Source organism: Lactuca virosa, chromosome 7 (genome assembly GCF_052849685.1).
Source record: "Lactuca virosa cultivar CGN04683 chromosome 7, Lactuca_virosa_CGN04683_v6, whole genome shotgun sequence".
NCBI classification, from domain to species: Eukaryota; Viridiplantae; Streptophyta; class Magnoliopsida; order Asterales; family Asteraceae; genus Lactuca; species Lactuca virosa.
In genome coordinates, this window is record NC_136432.1 from 162,337,369 (window position 1) to 162,354,886 (window position 17,518).

The following is a 17,518-nucleotide window of genomic DNA, read 5'->3' on the forward strand; positions in this document are numbered from 1 at the left end:
TAACACCAATTTTTGCCACAACCGAACCTTGGATTGTCACATTGGTTCATTTCATGCCGGTTATTATTGGAAGAATATTCCTACCGCAGTCGGACTTCATATTATTTTTGGTGATGCTTGCACCGCAACGGCGATTGATCAACAAATTTGTTTCGCATTCTTCACTTTATGAGATTTTATGACTTGTCGCTCTTGATTTTTGGTTGACGAATCATGTATCTTGAGCATGTGGACTTTATTCTCTATTGAAGACCACGTCAAGTGTTCCGGCACCGCAGTTTGGATATTTGGATATATTTTTGGCACAACAGATTATTCTCAGCACAACTTCAGCAACTATGTCACCCGCTTCCTCATGACCGTAAGAGTATCTCTTTTACTCTTTCTCGTTTCTTATCGAGACCCTTCATACATCTAGGGAGAGCTTCTCTATTAGCTCTTGGTATCCGACACTCTCCATCCGATGGTATGTTGATTTTTGATATCCGGTCATTGGTTATCAAAAATAGGGAGAGAATATCATCCGAATTTGGTTATTATGATTGTTTGAGTTTGGATCTTTGAAGACTTCTGAACACGATTATTTATTTAGTGATGCGATGTGGCACTTCTTTTTGGTCTTTATGGATCAAAATTTGGCATTACTCGATGTTTTCCGATTCAGATTATTTATTATTCGGACTCTACCACAGGATGATTTTGTGTTCGCATCCGGTTGAGATCTTATGGTTTCACGAGTTTGGATTTGTGATATGTTGAAGACGAAGATTATTTTGGCAATATGACGTGACACTTATTTTTGGTCCTTGGATCAAATTTTCGGCATTGCTAGACCATGTTTTTGGACTCACATTATTTTTATCCGGACTTCATTTTATGGATGCTTCACATTTTTAGCAAGTTATTCTTTGAAGAATTTCGGTGTATTATGATTCGAGAACTCGAGATCTTTTTCAGACTTTTGAAGCCGAAGTGTTTCTTTTATTGGATCTTCTACTTGCTCATGGTGACCTCCTTCTTCGGGTGATTATGACTGGTTTGAAGATTTGGACCTTATATTTTTTCTGCTTCATTGGTTGTGCTTTGAAGCCGAAGACCTTCATTGTTAGAGATTCATGGCAAGTTTCAGACTTCACAGACACTTCAGAGTTTCAGAGACATTTCAGCACTTGATTTCATTTTATTACCACACTTGCTAGTCAGATTAATGTATTATAGCCTTATATCACTTATTGGATCTCTCATCATTTGTAAGCATTTAGGGAGAGAATGTTGGTGCATGGAAATGCTCCACAAATAATGAGTGTTTATTAGGTTGTATTTTCCCTTGATTGTATTTTAGGTGTAAATACTCTCCCTCCTATATAAAGAGAGAGTTGGTCATTTATTAAAAAAAGCTAGCTTATCTTTTCCTTAGTTAGAGTTACACTTCTTTCAATGTAATCTCTAGAGAGAGAAAGTTGGTGGGTTCTCCCACCCAGGGAGAGTTTCTCTCCCACCATGTTCTTCATTAATATATTTTATTCTCTCTTGTTCTTAGTCTTTTTATGAACTCATAATATGTTCTTCGTGTTCATACTTCCAAAAACACGATTAATCTCGAGATATCTTTCTTCCGCACTCACCGTTCGTTATAAAAATGGGTCTCTACAGTTTTGTTAAACTATGAACTAACATAACTTTAAAAGAGTTTTTGAAATGTTTTGATCACTGATAAAAGACATAAGTAATATTTTGAAGATGTATATATAACAAACATTTACACAATTGTCATTGTGTTCAACTTGTATTCCCCCCCTTAAAAGCATTTAAAATAGTTAAAAGATTCATTACGGGGTATGAACTCACCTGATGTGGGTGATTCAACGAATACGCGTGTAAGGATGAGAAGTTCCACGAATGAAGTCCCGAGACTTAACAAGTCCTAAATGACATAATATTGCATATATTGGCATAAATATAGTGTTTAGAAGCAACCAATTGCAAAGAAACACCTCACGGGACTAGGAAACACTTTGTTCAAGTGTTGGAATCACATGTGATTCATCAAAGGAAAGTGAAATGGCACTACCATGAGTTTACTGCCATGGGTTTACGGCCAAGGGAGTTTACGGCCGTAAACTCATGGTCAAACATGCATAAGAGGGTGTTTCAAGGCTAGGGAAGCTTGAGGGACTTTTGCTCTACACAAGGATGAGAATGACCAACTCAATGGAGAGTGTTGAGGTGTTTACGGCCAAGGGAGTTTACTCCTGGCCGTAAACTCTCTAAATGGTCACATTTAGGGTCTTAAAGGTAAGGAGTTTCAAAGGCTTAAATGTCCCAAAGGTTAGCAAAGGCCTAGATGTGTTTAAGGTCCAAGACTTCACCATAATTGGAGTTTACGGCCAAGGGTGTTTACTCTTGGGCCGTAAACTCTCTAAATGATGAGTTTGGTGATGATTCAAGGTCTTACAAAGCACAAGGGAGTGTTCTAGCCTCAAATCCAAGCCTTAGGAAGAGTTTATGGCCAAAATGGCCAACTTATAGGGGTTTACGGCCATGGGAGATTGCTTGGCCGTAAACTCCTTTTGGTCTTGCATTCTTGATGTTTTCAAGGTTCTAAGCATGAGTCTTAACTAGATATCAAGTATAGGGAAGAATACTTACGATCTAGAGGCTTGAAATGGTGATTAAGGTCCAACAACACTAGTGTGTGTTCTTGGTGTTCTTGGTGTTTCTTGAAGATCTAAGAAAAGATGATTTCCATGGATGAAATCATTAGATGATACTAGATTAACAGATGTATGAACAAATCAAGGAAGAACACTTACAACTTTTGAAGATCTAGGATGAAAATTGGGATGATAGTTGAGAGAGAAATGGGGTGTTCTTGAGGTTGGAATGTAAGAAATGGCTAGAAATGATCAAGGGCCATATATATGAACTTGAGTTTACGGCCACATGAGTTTACGATCGTAAACTCATTAACATTGTCGCCGTGAACTCCTTATAATAAGGTTAAGGCTGGAATCGTTGTACAGTGTCTCTAGCACGTACATTCTAACACTCATTCCTTAAGTGTACTAGGCTCAAAACTCCTTAGAATGACCTTTAACCAGGCGAGAACTCATTACCAATGAATCTGACACTCAATTGAGTTGACTGACTGTGCTTTCAAAGCAAAAAATTTCGGGTTGTCACAATATAACCATATTGGTGGCGCTTAGTGAGTTCAATAATAGATACAATATAACGTTATGCCATATATATACTTCAAAATGGCAGAAGCAAAGAGGAACAAGGAACAACAAAGGCATATGTGAATCATGTGACAAACTTTCCATATCAATCAATGATTTGATTCAAAGATATACGATCAATGAGACATGACAATTTCTATACTTGATATACACCAATAAAGCTTCGGCCCAAATGACACAGAAAAAACATACACTTTCTGATTTAAACATTTCGGTAGATTTTAGGCTTATAGCCCTGTCTAACCATCTGCCAATGCCATAGAATAGAATTCATTCTCTTATGGAGACATGCTCCACATGGCCAGAGGCTACGTACCAGTACCACCATGAATCTAAGTCCTTTCACTGATCACATGGTCAAAGGTATAGCTTTGCTATGATAAATAGCAGAAATAAAAATAACACTGGAAAATAATCCGGAATAATAACACTGAAAAGCACATAGCACATATAACACATAACATACAATTGTTCCTATATATTGAACTCACCATGAAATAACCGGGGGTTAAAATAGTAATTTGGGCAGCACTTCGGCTCTAAATATAACTTCCTTCGTTGAAAACCGGGAGATTTATTGAAAACCGGGCTCTGCGAAGGTAGAGCTTCAAACCGAAAAGATAAATTTCTCGGAGTCTTCGGGCACTTCGGGGCGTGTTTCGGGTGTTAAAAATGATACCGGGGCTTCGGGGAAAGTTAAAATAGTAAAAATATGAAATTTGGGGTGAAAAATAGCAATTTCTCAAAATTACTCGGCAAGGCTCGCAACTCTTCTATTTATAGGGGAGGCTTCGGCCGAAGGTGGACACGCGGCAGCTGCGAGGGGCGCCAGATGGCGCGCATGCGAGGAAGGGCAGGTGGCTCGTGCGAGGATCGGACACGGGAAGGGAAGGAGGATAGCAAGGCTCAGATCTGGCACGCGTCGGAACCGGATTGTTCCAGCGCTTCGGACACGGCGCGGAGTCAGATGTGAGGCGCGTCAGAAGGCCATTGGACCACATCTTCGGTCAATTCAGCAGGTGACACACGTCGGACACAGCGGGTGACTGACCGAGATCGGACCTTATCCATGCGAGATTTCTCGGAAATTGTGCCCCGAACTTCTAAAATCCATAACTTTCGCATATAGGCTCCATTTTTGACGTTCCTTATATGCACGCGTATGTGAGAATATATTCTACAACTTTCGTTAAGACTTCGTCGGCTAATTTTGATTTATTTTTAATATTATTATTTTCAACAGACCCGGACAGGAAAATCCGTTAAAACGTCATAACTTCTTCATCCGATGTCCGTTTTCGTCTGTCTTTTTACCGTTGTACTACTATTAACGAGACCTTCGATTCTCGTTTAGGTTGTGTCCGCTAAAAATCACTCGATCTAAAATTCGAGTTTTTAGCTGTCTACTGCTAAGCTGAAACTTAGAAAAATCATAACTTCCTCATACGAAGTCAAATTTTGGCGTTCTTTTTATCAAAATTCTCGGTTTGACAAATACTACGACTTTCATTTATATCACCAAGGCTAAAAAGTAGTTTATCAAAAACTCACTTTTTACGTCATTCGGCGCCGTGCCGGTTTTGTCGCGGATCTTCGATTGGTCATAACTTCTTCGTTATAACTCGGATTTCGATGAGGTTTTCGCCTAAATGTTTCTAACGAAATTATATACAACATTCAATAATAAAATTTTACTTATTTAAATTTATATTTTCGTTAAATTTTGATATTTATCTTTTGATTGGAATCTCATAAGACTTCCAAGATTTTCCGATTGATTCTAAACATAGTTTTACTTCATTTCTAGTAAAAACCATCTATTAGAACTCAATACTCAAATTTCATATAATATTTCATAATATTATTTACTTTTAAAATTACATAACACGATAACTGAACGTGTATGTTACAAATACCTCCTGCTTTTGAGGATTTTGTCCCCGAAATCACAATGATTTAGACAAATGAGGATATTTCACTCTTATCTCATTCTTATTTTATTATCCAGTTTCACTTCGGATAACGTAACCGTTTCATCATATATGCTTAAACATTGACACAGATAGCTTACATGAAACACATCATGAATATCTGTCAAATCTTCAGGTAATTCTAAGTGGTATGCTTGCTTACCAATCGTTCTCTCTTCCCAGATCGCATAATACCTTTCAATTGGAATACCTTTAGTATTAAAAAATCACCCACCCGGAATTTCTATGGGTCGTCTCCTCTTTTCTGCATAGGACCTCTGTCGATCATGGGCCACTTTCATTCTTTCTCGTACAATTTGAATGTTATCAGTGGTGTCTTAAATCATTTCAGGGCCACTAAAGATCTTCTATCCTACATCATACCAACATAATGGAGTATGACATTTGCGACCATATAATGCTTCATATGTTGGCATTTTGATTGAAGTGTGGTAACTGTTATTATACGAAAATTCGACAAGAGGTAAGTACTTGTCCCAGTTACCATCAAACTGCAAGACACATGCACGAAGCAAATCTTCTACTGTTTGGATTGTTCTCTCCGTCTGACCATCTGTTTGGGGATGATAAGTTGTGCTGAGGCAACTCGAGATCCCAATTCACGTTGGATACTCGCCCAAAAGTGAGAAGTGAAACGAATATCACGATCAGAAATAATCTTTAGTGGCACACCATGTCTCGTCACAACTTCGTCTAAGTAAACTTGTGTGTATTTCTCCATTGGAGTCGTTTCACGTATGGCGAGAAAATATGCACTCTTAGTCAGCCGGTCGACAATTATCCAAAATTTATTATTCTATATAGCAGTCTTTGGCAATTGGAGCAACATTAGGTGTAAGATCAATTCGGAATTCTACTTGCCTATCAGGGGGTAGTTCAGGCAATTCGTCGGGGAAAACATTAGGGTATTCATTAATGACGGGAACATCAATTACAGTTTTCTTCCCCTCTTTTGAGATATCAACTGTATAAGTCGGATAAGTAGAATATCCCTTCGATATAAATTTATGAGTTTTTAAGAAAGAAATTATTATTTTCACCGTAGACATAAATAGAATCTTCCCTTTCGATAGGGATGAGTACTAACTTTTCGTAGCACAAGAATTTTGCGCGGTTCTTTGACCACCAATCCATGCCGAGAATAATGTCAAAGTTAGGCAAGGAGATAGGAATTAGGTTAGCAAGAAAATTATAACCTTCAATTCCTATGACACTATCTCTATAGACTTTATCAGCAAGTAATGATATACTTCCTATGTTATCTATATGAAATGATTGGACAAATGCGTAACAAGCGATTTGAAAAGAATATTCGAATTCTCGAGACACAAAAGAATATGAGGCATTTGAATCAAATAAGATGTGAACAGGTCTAGATTTGACGAGAAATGTACCAGTCACAATATTCAGGTTCTCGCGTGCCTCTTCTACGGTAACCTTGAATACACAACTTTTAGCTTTTGGCACCTCCTCCTTTTTATTTGGAGTACTCTTTGATTGTTGAACAGAAACTTGACTCCCCGCCATTTGACTAGTAAGAGTAGGGCAGAAACGTTTCTTATGGCCAGTAACACCAGATGCATAGCAAGTAACATCTCTAGCTAATGATTGCTCAATCCTTCAATGAAGATCGTTATATTTCTATCGACTACCTCGACCATCTCCTTCTTCAATCTTCCTATTGAAGTTTCGTCACTATACAAGACATGGTTCTATGAACCAATCAACTCCTTTCGGAGATTTATACTAATCGGACTCGATTCTTTATGACCACTAAGGTTTGAATGTAAATCGTGTTCTTAGTCATCACCGAAACAAAGGTAATGACATACTTGAACAAGAAAGGAATCAGTTATTAGCTTCTTGGTAACCTTGTGACTTTCCCTTATCCAAGTGTGAGTCTTGTTTTGTTGTTGTGTTGATTATGATGGCATGTGCGGAATTAGAAAGATCTAGTGAATCATCATGTAAAATCAAGAACACAAGGAGTAAATAAATCTTTTTAAGCTCATATTAGATCTAGAAAGAATATACAAATGGGTTTGTACAAAGTTTCTCTCTCTAGTCTAACACTCCAAATGGTTCCTTACATAATGGGAGTCACTCACTTCCTATTTATAGGAAAGACTCAACCCATTTACACATACAAGAAGGTAAGCCTAAAACATTACATCCAAGAGTGACTTTGCACCCTAACAGCCCTTCCTCGCATGTGCGCCATCTGGCGCCGCTCGCTGCTGCCGCGTGTCCACCTTCGGCCGAAGCCTCCCCTATAAATAGAAGAGTTGCGAGCCTTGCCGAGTAATTTTGAGAAATTGCCATTTTTCACCCCAAATTTCATATTTTTACTATTTTAAATTTCCCCGAAGATTCGGTATCATTTTTAACACCCGGAACACGCCTCGAAGTGCCCGAAGACTATCACACCCCAAAACCGGAACGACAGAAACGTTCGGGGGTGGAGGACGTCATGTACAGTATCACAACAATGCAAAGTAGTAAACAAGCAACAACATCATCCATTGCATTAATAATTTAATTTCATACAAGTGTGTTCTGTCAAGTTATATAGACACCAAAAATAATATACATCAAAATAAAGATGAGTCTTGAACGAGCTCCATCTTCGCAAAAACCTGGCTCCGGTACCTGTCTACTGGCGACCTGAGAATACAAGTTATTTTGAAAGCGAGTATCAGCTTTAAAGCTGGTGAGATCATAAGTATATTAGTGTCTGTAGTTGAATGAAAGTGTTTTGTAAGTCTTGTAATGTGTAAGTTTTGCAAAAGTTTGTAATTGTTTGAACTCTCCTAGAAAACCCTATGTTTCCTACTAAAAGTAGCCTTCTACCAAGGCTTCTAGTATCTGTGTGTGTGTCTCTTGTAAGAGTGTGTATTTTCCCAAAGCTGACTATCATTAACCAAAAATATAGTTCTTACATTATTGTTTATTGTGTGAATGTTACAAGGTAAATGTAAAGGGAAAATGAAATAGTACTGTAGTGTTGTATTAAGTAACTACTGCTGTACTAATTACTTTAAACCTATTGTTATTTAAAGTACCATGTGATCGGCCTGTATCCTGCTACCGACTCAATAGTAAAACGACGATGTAAGACGTCGTAAGAAATGACGTTTGACAGCCGTAGACTTGCAAGTCCCACTGTAGCGAGCAGCAAGGTGTAGGATAGTCAATCTAGTATAGATCTATACACAAACTCATACGCTCCCCATTTAAGGAGATTCTGGATACAAAAACAGTCATGACAGGTAGTGCCATGCCCCGTTAGGTGGCTCACATAACTGTAATGATGTATATGTAATGAATGTGCTAGCTGTATTGTATGTTCTACCTCTGTCTACCCTGTATGTTCTCTCTGTATGGTATTGTTTGTTATCTCTTTCTCTGTATGGTATTGTTTGTTATCTCTTTCTCTATATGGTATTGTTTGTTATCTCTTTCTCTGTATGGTATTGTTTGTTATCTCTTTCTCTGTATGGTATTGTTTGTTATCTACTCTGTATGGTATTGTTTCATGTATGAACTGACTCTTTGTATGTTTCATTGTTCTAGTAATAGTATTAGTATCTTCCTAAACTACTCCTATAGTAGCTTACTAGTAATGTATGAACATGTATGTATACCCTTGCTACCCAAAGGTATGGAGCTGAATGAAAGAAGGAACCTTTGTATCTATATACATATACATAATATATAACTGGGATTCAAACGACCTTCGGACAGATAACCCTAATACCCTAAGTCTACAACCAAACAAGGAACAGGAAGTAAGGTGAGCTATCAGTCCTAAGTCCTTTCAATCCTACTTATATAACTATATCTATATAGATACACATTTAACAGAATATAAGTTTAAAAGAGTTTAAGTAAAAGTATTTGATATGAAAAGGAGTTTGTAAAACAGTTTGAAGTAAAACAGTTTGGTAACACAATTTGAAAAGTAAGAAATCCACATGTTTGGTAGTTATTAATCACATGTGATTGATATAATAACTATAATAATTCAACTTGTATTCCCCCCCATAAAAGCATTTGAAAACATTTAAAAGGTTAATTAAGGGGTATGAACTCACCTGTAGTGAGTAGTTTGGATGAACTGATGATATTGGATTGCTAGGTGTCAAGTGAAGACTTGTACACACACAAAGATCCTAGTTAACATATAATAACACATATATGTATCCAATTAGTCTTTCAACATCTAATTAACAAAGTTAAGACATCCTAGGGCATGAAAAACACCTTATATAAGTGTTATAAGTGCTAAGGATTGCATCTAAATGTTGTAGGACATTGCTATTGAGTTTAGGGTTCAAGGGAACCCTTTATATGAGTTTACGGTTTTGTGACCATAACTCATTGAGTTTACGGTCATAAACCCATGAGTTTACGGCCGTAAACTCATGCTTCTTTGACCATGTGTCGTTTTGAAGCGCTACAAGTCCTTAGAAGCATTTCTACTTGAAGTATAAGCCTATGGAAGAGTTTAGGGCACCATTTCACTCCTAAATGGAGTTTACGGTCCTTAGACCACTTTTCCTTGGGTTTACGGCCGTAAGCCATATGGTTTATGGTCTTTTGATGTTTTCATGTACTAAACTCATTAAGGAATTGATCTATACAAGTTTCCAAGGCTTAGAAGGGACTAGGGCACACTTTGGCACCCTATTTAGGGTTTACGGTCCAAGAACATCTTGGACCGTAAACACCTTGATCTTGGTGTTTATTGGCGTTTTTGTTGATGTATAGAAGTGTAACAAGCCTTATTATACTCTAGAATAGAAGTACTTACAAGATAGAAGCTTGAAAAGGTGCTAAAAGTCCAAGAACACTAGTGTATGTTCTTGGTGTTCTTGGTGAAACTTGAAGGTCTAACCTTTTGGAATGATTTCACGGATGGAAGTGTGTTAAAACACTAGATTAAGTAATATCTCAATTTAAAAGGGATAGAAACACTTACAGGTTGAAGATCTTGAAGAAAAAGTCGAAGATACTTGAGAGAGAATTGAGTTTGGATCTTGAGTTTGTGAAAATTGGTAAATAATGACTAAGTGTCATATATATACCCCCAATATACGATTTACGACCGTAAACACCTTTGTTTAGGCCGTAAACTCCAAACTCTTGGAGTTTTGGAATAATATTGTTGCATAATATTCCCCAGTGCATCCTCTCTCCTGATATCTCCCGAAGTGCAAATCCTAAAATTCTCAAACTTATTCCAAAAAGCTTGAAATTTAGTGGAAACTGTTCAGACTTCTATTGAATTGAAATGTTGCACAGAATAGAAATTTCGGGTTGTCACATCATCCCCCCCTATAAGGAATTTCGTCCCGAAATTAGAGTTTAAGCAAATAAGTAGTTACAAATAACTAAGTAAAAAGACGAGGATATTTTTGTTTCATCTGATCCTCTCGCTCCCAAGTGAATTCAGGTCCTCGCTTGGCGTTCCAGCGAACCTTCACTATCGGGATGCGGCTTTGCTTCGTTTGCTTGACCTCCCGGTCCATGATCTCTACTGGTTCTTCCACGAAGTTCGGCTCTCGTTGATCTCGATCTCGTCGAGTGCGATTACAAGAGTCTCGTCGGACAGACACTTTTTCAAGTTCGAGACGTGGAAAGTAGAATGTACGTTACTGAGCTCGCGCGGTAAGTTAAGTTTGTAAGCTACAGGGCCGATTCTTGCAAGAATCTCAAAAGGCCCTATGTACCTTGGATTTAGCTTTCCACGCTTTCCGAAGCGTATGAAGCCCTTCCAGGGTGAGACCTTCAATAGAACACGGTCGCCCAACTGGAATTTCAACGGTTTCCTTCGTTTATCAGCATAACTTTTATGTCGGTCTCTAGAGGCTTTCAATCGTTCACGAATTTGAACGATCTTCTCTGTCGTTTCCCGAATGATCTTCGGACCTGTAAGAGTGCTTTCAAGAACTCATCCTTTAGCTAACTGGGTATCACCCACCTCAGCCCAGCACAGAGGGGATCTGCACTTGCGGCCATAGAGGGCCTCGAATGGAGCAGCCTTTATGCTTGTGTGATAACTGTTGTTGTAGGAAAATTCGACCAGGGGTAAATGAGTATCCCATGCTTTCCCAAAGTCGATCACACAGGCTCGCAGCATATCTTCCAAGGTTTGGATAGTCCTCTCACTTTGCCCGTCTGTCTGTGGATGGTAGGCTGTACTCATGTCCAGCCTAGTTCCTAGGGAACTTTGTAGCGACTGCCAGAACCTCGAAGTGAATCTACTATCTCTGTCCGAGATAATGGATATCGGAACACCATGCAGTCGTACAATCTTCCTAATGTAAGCTCTTGTAAGTTTCTCCATCTTGTCTGTTTCCTTGATAGGCAGGAAGTGTGCGGACTTGGTCAATCTGTCGACGATGACCCATATGGTATCAAGTCCACCCGTTGTCTTGGGCAACTTGGTTATGAAATCCATAGTGATCCGCTCCCACTTCCATTCCGGTATTTCTAGCTGTTGTAGTAAACCGGAGGGTTTCTGGTATTCGACCTTGACCTTGGCGCAAGTAAGGCATTTACTTACGAAGGTAGCAATCTCTGCTTTCATGTTAGGCCACCAGTATAACTTTTTAAGATCCAGATACGTCTTATCTGAACCTGGGTGGACGGAATAACGAGTGTTGTGCGCCTCGTTCATGACTATGTCTCTGAAACCCCCAAGTTTCGGGGTCCAGATCCGATCCATGAGAAAATAATCTCCGCCACCCTTAACCTCCAAGTTCTTATCCATCCCTCTCAGGGATTCACCCGCCACATTTTCGAGTTTCAAAGCGTCGAGCTGAGCCTCCTTAATTTATGTGGACAGGTGTGAATGGATAGTCATAGTCAATGATTTGACTCTACAAACAAAATATTCTTTCCGACTTAGGGCGTCAGCTACTACGTTGGCTTTACCCGGATGATAACGAATTTCGCATTCGTAGTCACTGAGTAGCTCGACCCACCGTCGTTGTCTCATGTTGAGCTCCTTCTGGTCGAATATATGTTGTAGGCTTTTGTGATCTGTAAAGATTGTGCTTTTCGTTCCGTACAGGTAGTGTCTCTAGATCTTCAGAGCAAACACAACTGCTCCTAGCTCAAGATCGTGTATGGTGTAGTTGACCTCGTGTGTCTTCAGCTGTCTCGAGGCATAGGCGATGACCTTACCTCGCTGCATCAGTACACATCCGAGCCCTTGATTCGACGCATCGCAATAGACAACGAAGTCTTCTATCCCTTCGGGGAGGGATAGTATTGGTGCGGTGCACAAGGCTTGTTTGAGCGTTTGGAACGCTCTCTCCTGCTTCTCTTCCCAGTCAAAGGATACGCCCTTCTGGGTCAGAGTTGTAATAGGCTTCGCAATGCGGGAGAAGTTCTGAATGAACCTGCGATAGTAGCCAGCGAGGCCCAGAAATTGACGAATTTCTGTAGGCGTCTTCTGTGTTGCCCAGCTCTCAATGGCTTTAATTTTGGAAGGGTCCACGTGTATTCCCTCTTCGCTAACCACGTGCCCTAAGAATTCGACTCGTCGGATCCAAAATTCACATTTTGAGAACTTCGCATAGAGCTTCTCCGAACGTAGTGTTTCTAAGACTTGTCGCAGATGTCGACTATGTTCCTACTTACTACGAGAGTAGATAAGTATGTCATCGATGAAGACAATGACGAACTAATCCAAGTAAGGACGACACACCCTATTCATTAAGTCTATGAATACTACGGGCGCGTTTGTTAATCCGAATGGCATCACTACGAATTCGTAGTGCCCATAACGAGTTCGGAAGGCTGTATTCGGAACATCCTCCTCTAGCACTCGTAGTTGGTGATATCCGGATCTTAAGTCGATTTTTGAAAAGAAGTTCGCCCCTTGAAGTTGGTCAAATAAATCGTCAATACGAGGCAACGGATAACGATTTTTGACAGTCAGTTTGTTGAGCTCCCTGTAGTCTATGCACATTTGAAACGATCCGTATTTCTTCTTGACGAACTAGACTGGAGCTCCCGAGGGTGAGAAGCTTGGTCTTATAAAGCCCTTGCTGAGTAGTTCGTTAAGTTGATAGGACAGTTCTTGCATCTCTGCAGGTGCTAGACGATAGGGCGATTTTGCTACGGGGGTAGCCCCTGGAACTAAGTCGATTCTGAACTCGACTTGACGTTGCGGAGGTAATCCTGGAAGTTCTTCTGGAAAGATGTCGGGAAAGTCGCGTACTACTGGAATGTTCTGAATGTCTTTCGTTTCTTGGATCACATCGACCACATGAGCAAGGAATGCACGACATTCCTTTCGCAAGAACTTCTGAGCCTAAATGCTCGAGATGATACGAAGGTTTGTGCCGGGTTTGTCGCCATATACTACTAGGGTTTCGCCAGACGACAGATTAAGGCGTACAGCCTTTTCGTAACACATGATGTCGGCACGATGAAGACTCAACCAATCCATGCCGATGATGACGTCGAAACTTTTAATTGAGACCGGCATGAGATCGATTGAAAAATAATGGCTATCTAGTGTTAGAGTACACCCTATGAATATACTGCTAGTGCTCTCCGTCTTTCCATTAGCCATTTCTACAGTGAACGGTTCTTTAAGTGTTCGTGATTTTTGCTTAAGTAAATGAGCAAATTTTTGGTTCACGAAGCTCTTCTCCGCTCCACTATCAAATAGTATGCATACATAAGAGTTATCGAGGAGAAACGTACCAGTGACCACTATGGGGTCGGCAACCGCTTCCTTGTGGCTTATGGCCAGCATTCTTGCCACTCCACCGGCAAAACCTGCCTTCGGGCAGTTCCTTTTGAAGTGGCCTACCTCGCCACATCCGTAGCAAGTCTGGCCCACTCCTGTACCGGGGACTTGGGTGATTAGCCTCGCCGGAGCTTTGCCGAAACGGGCAGTGTGCCCCTTCCTGTTGCAGTTTGAGCACTGCATTTCCCGGCACGCTCCTGTGTGGTGGAAGTTGCATTTGTTGCACTTAGGCAAACTTCCAGAGTACTGCTTGACCGGAGTAGCAGTGGCAGGTGCTATCGCAGCATGAACTGCCACGACCGGAGTAGCAGTGGCAGCCTTCATCTTTTTCTTGTCATCCCAGAATTTCCGCTTGGACTCAGCGGTTCTGGCGGGTTCTGAGATGGCCAGGGTGGTTGTTGCGGCCGGGGTACGAACCCCATGGTCTATGAGCCGTTGTGCTAATCGTTTGGCACTATCAAATGTAGTGGGGTGTGATGCCAAAACATTTCCCTGGTATGGTGGCATCAGCCCCCATATATATCTCTCGATTTTCTTTCCCTCAGTATGAACCATGTTGGGACAGAGGGCCACCAGTTCATAGAATCTGGCGGTGTAGGCGACTACGTTGGAGCCCTTCATGGTTAGGCTCCATAGCTCTTCCTCCAGCTTCTGGATCTCGCCCCTCGGGCAGTACTCCTCAATCATGAGGTCTTTCAAAGTTTCCCAGCCCATAGCATTAGCCACTATAAGAGATAGTGTCTTAACATGGCTATTCCACCATGTTAGGGCTTTTACTTCAAAGGTGCAAGCAACAAACTTGACCTTGCTCTCCTCTGGACAAGAGCAGATTTCGAAAACCGATTCGGTTTTCTCGAACCATTGCGAGAGGGCAATGACTCCGCCAGTCCCTTTGAAGGACAATGGCTTGTAGTTGGTGAAGTCCTTGTAGGAGCACTCTTTCAAGCGCACATGGATTTAACCATGAGTAGATAAGACAGGGGTTCCTCCTCCAGTGGAACCAGAAGAATGGTATTGTGCCATGGCTATAGCTACAGCTGCAGCTACAGCAGCATTCAGGGCTGCCGTGTCGAATTGAGGAGCAGGTGGTATTGGTACGGGAGGATTGCGTCTTGTTGATTTACGTGGAGGCATCTTTGAACTATAATTTTAGAAAGATAAAGATTTTGATAAGAATTTGATAGGAAAATTGATGATAATGACTCATGGACTAACTCTCCATAGCCCAACAGCATAATTGAATAGCACGATTTAAGGATGATCTAGTACTAGCAGATGATAGCAATTGGATATTGATTTCCATAAGATTAGATATCTGTCAAAGATACTGGAATTACAGATGTAACAAGTTCGGGAAAAATGACCTAGAAGTAGGTCTTACATCAACCAAGATGGGAAAATTTTAACAGAACTACGACCTAATCAAGACCTAACAGGTCTAAGATTTATAAGGATAGGAAATTAGACTAGCGTTTTTACATAAACTAGTTTATATCCAAAAGAGAAGTCGATGAGACTCTATCGGCGACGAGAACTGCTAGAGTGAGTTCTCAATTCCGACAGAAGGCGTTCTATATACCTCACGCGCCTATTGGATCTTGCTTGTTGTGCTCGAAGTTCCCTGACTTCAGCTTGGGTTTCAGTGAGTTCCCTCTGAAGAGCTGCATTGTGGACCAGAGTCCTTTCATGAGCAGACTCTAGCTGGTGAATACGGACTGTGTTAACGCCAGAGTTGACATCAATCTCTACGACTCGGTCAATAGCTGCTCGACCTTGCTCGGTGTTCCGAGCAATCCTATGGACCATTATGGGTAGGACCCTGTCAGCTGAACCTCCCTCGGTGAGGTTGTAGAAGCTTCTGTCTCCATTGTAGGGTATGGGTTGACCTTGTTCCTGACTCCATCTATTCATGTTTGTGGCCCACAGGGGTGTGGGTCCTTGAAATGTTGGACGATGGTTCAGGTTTGGGTCTTGAGCAGCTGGGGGTAGGTTGTTGACTTCAGGTTCCGAGTCAGAACCGTCAGAAAAGCCTTCAGCTTCGTGATCATCCAAAGGGATTGGGTGATCATCTTCTGGCTCTTCTCCCAGCCATCCTGCGTTGCCGTTGTTGGGGTAGTATGGGTCTCCGGGGATATGGAATCCAGCCATGAAATCTACACGAGAAAAGGGATATAAGAAATAACTAAATAGTCGTACTAACTAGATAATTATAAGATGATCTTTATCAGTTACTTCAATACTTGTTTAATGCATACCAGTTATATGTATTCAGGACAGGATAGACCTTCGAATAAGTGACCCTAACTCTAAGTCCACAACCCAACGAGGACAAGAAATAAAGCAAAGATTCACAGATTCTAAGTCTATGACATCCTAGATACATATAACCTTAGTGTATCCACTAAAAACCATTGACATAATAATGAAGACCTTTAGTTCTCAGATAAGTAATTATAGTAACACAAAATACTCCTATAGTATTTTAAGTTTATGTTCTGTTCTACTGTTCTCATTGTAGTAGTGTTGGTAAGTTTTTAGACTTGTTGCGACCTCACAACCACACTTAGGCACATGCTAATCACTCCTCGGATAATGTAGTTGATCAGGCTACATCTTCCTAGGGTTGATCATATGTCTCTAAGTCTACTTGTGCTGCCCAACAATCCTAATACTTTTGTTCTGTCCTAGTGACACTGATTTTAGTATGAATGCAGGTATGTATACTTGGTTAAATATTTTATTATTTAAAAGTATAAACTCTTTATCAGAGTATTTTAATCCCGCTGTGTTTATAGTTCGTATATCTTTTATGGGTTGATACACTCGATTCACTATAAACAATGCTCTGATACCAATCTGTCACACCCCAAAACCGGAACGGCGGAAACGTTCGGGGGTGGAGGACGTCATGTACAGTATCACAACAATGCAAAGTAGTAAACAAGCAACAACATCATCCATTGCATTAATAATATAATTTCATAAAAGTGTGTTCTGTCAAGTTATATAGACACCAAAAATAATATACATCAAAATAAAGATGAGTCTTGAACGAGCTCCATCTTCGCAAAAACCTGGCTCCGGTACCTGTCTACTGGCGACCTGAGAATACAAGTTATTTTGAAAGCGAGTATCAGCTTTAAAGCTGGTGAGATCATAAGTATATTAGTGTCAGTAGTTCTATGAAAGTGTTTTGTAAGTCTTGTAATGTGTAAGTTTTGCAAAAGTTTTGCAAAAGTTTTCCTACTAAAAGTAGCCTTCTACCATGGCTTCTAGTATCTGTGTTTGTGTCTCTTGTAAGAGTGTGTATTTTCCCAAAGCTGACTATCATTAACCAAAAATATAGTTCTTACATTATTGTTTATTATGTGAATGTCACAAGGTAAATGTAAAGGGAAAATGAAATAGTACTCTAGTGTTGTATTAAGTAACTACTGGTGTACTAATTACTTTAAACCTATTGTTATTTAAAGTACCATGTGATCGTCCGGTATCCTGCTACCGACTCAATAGTA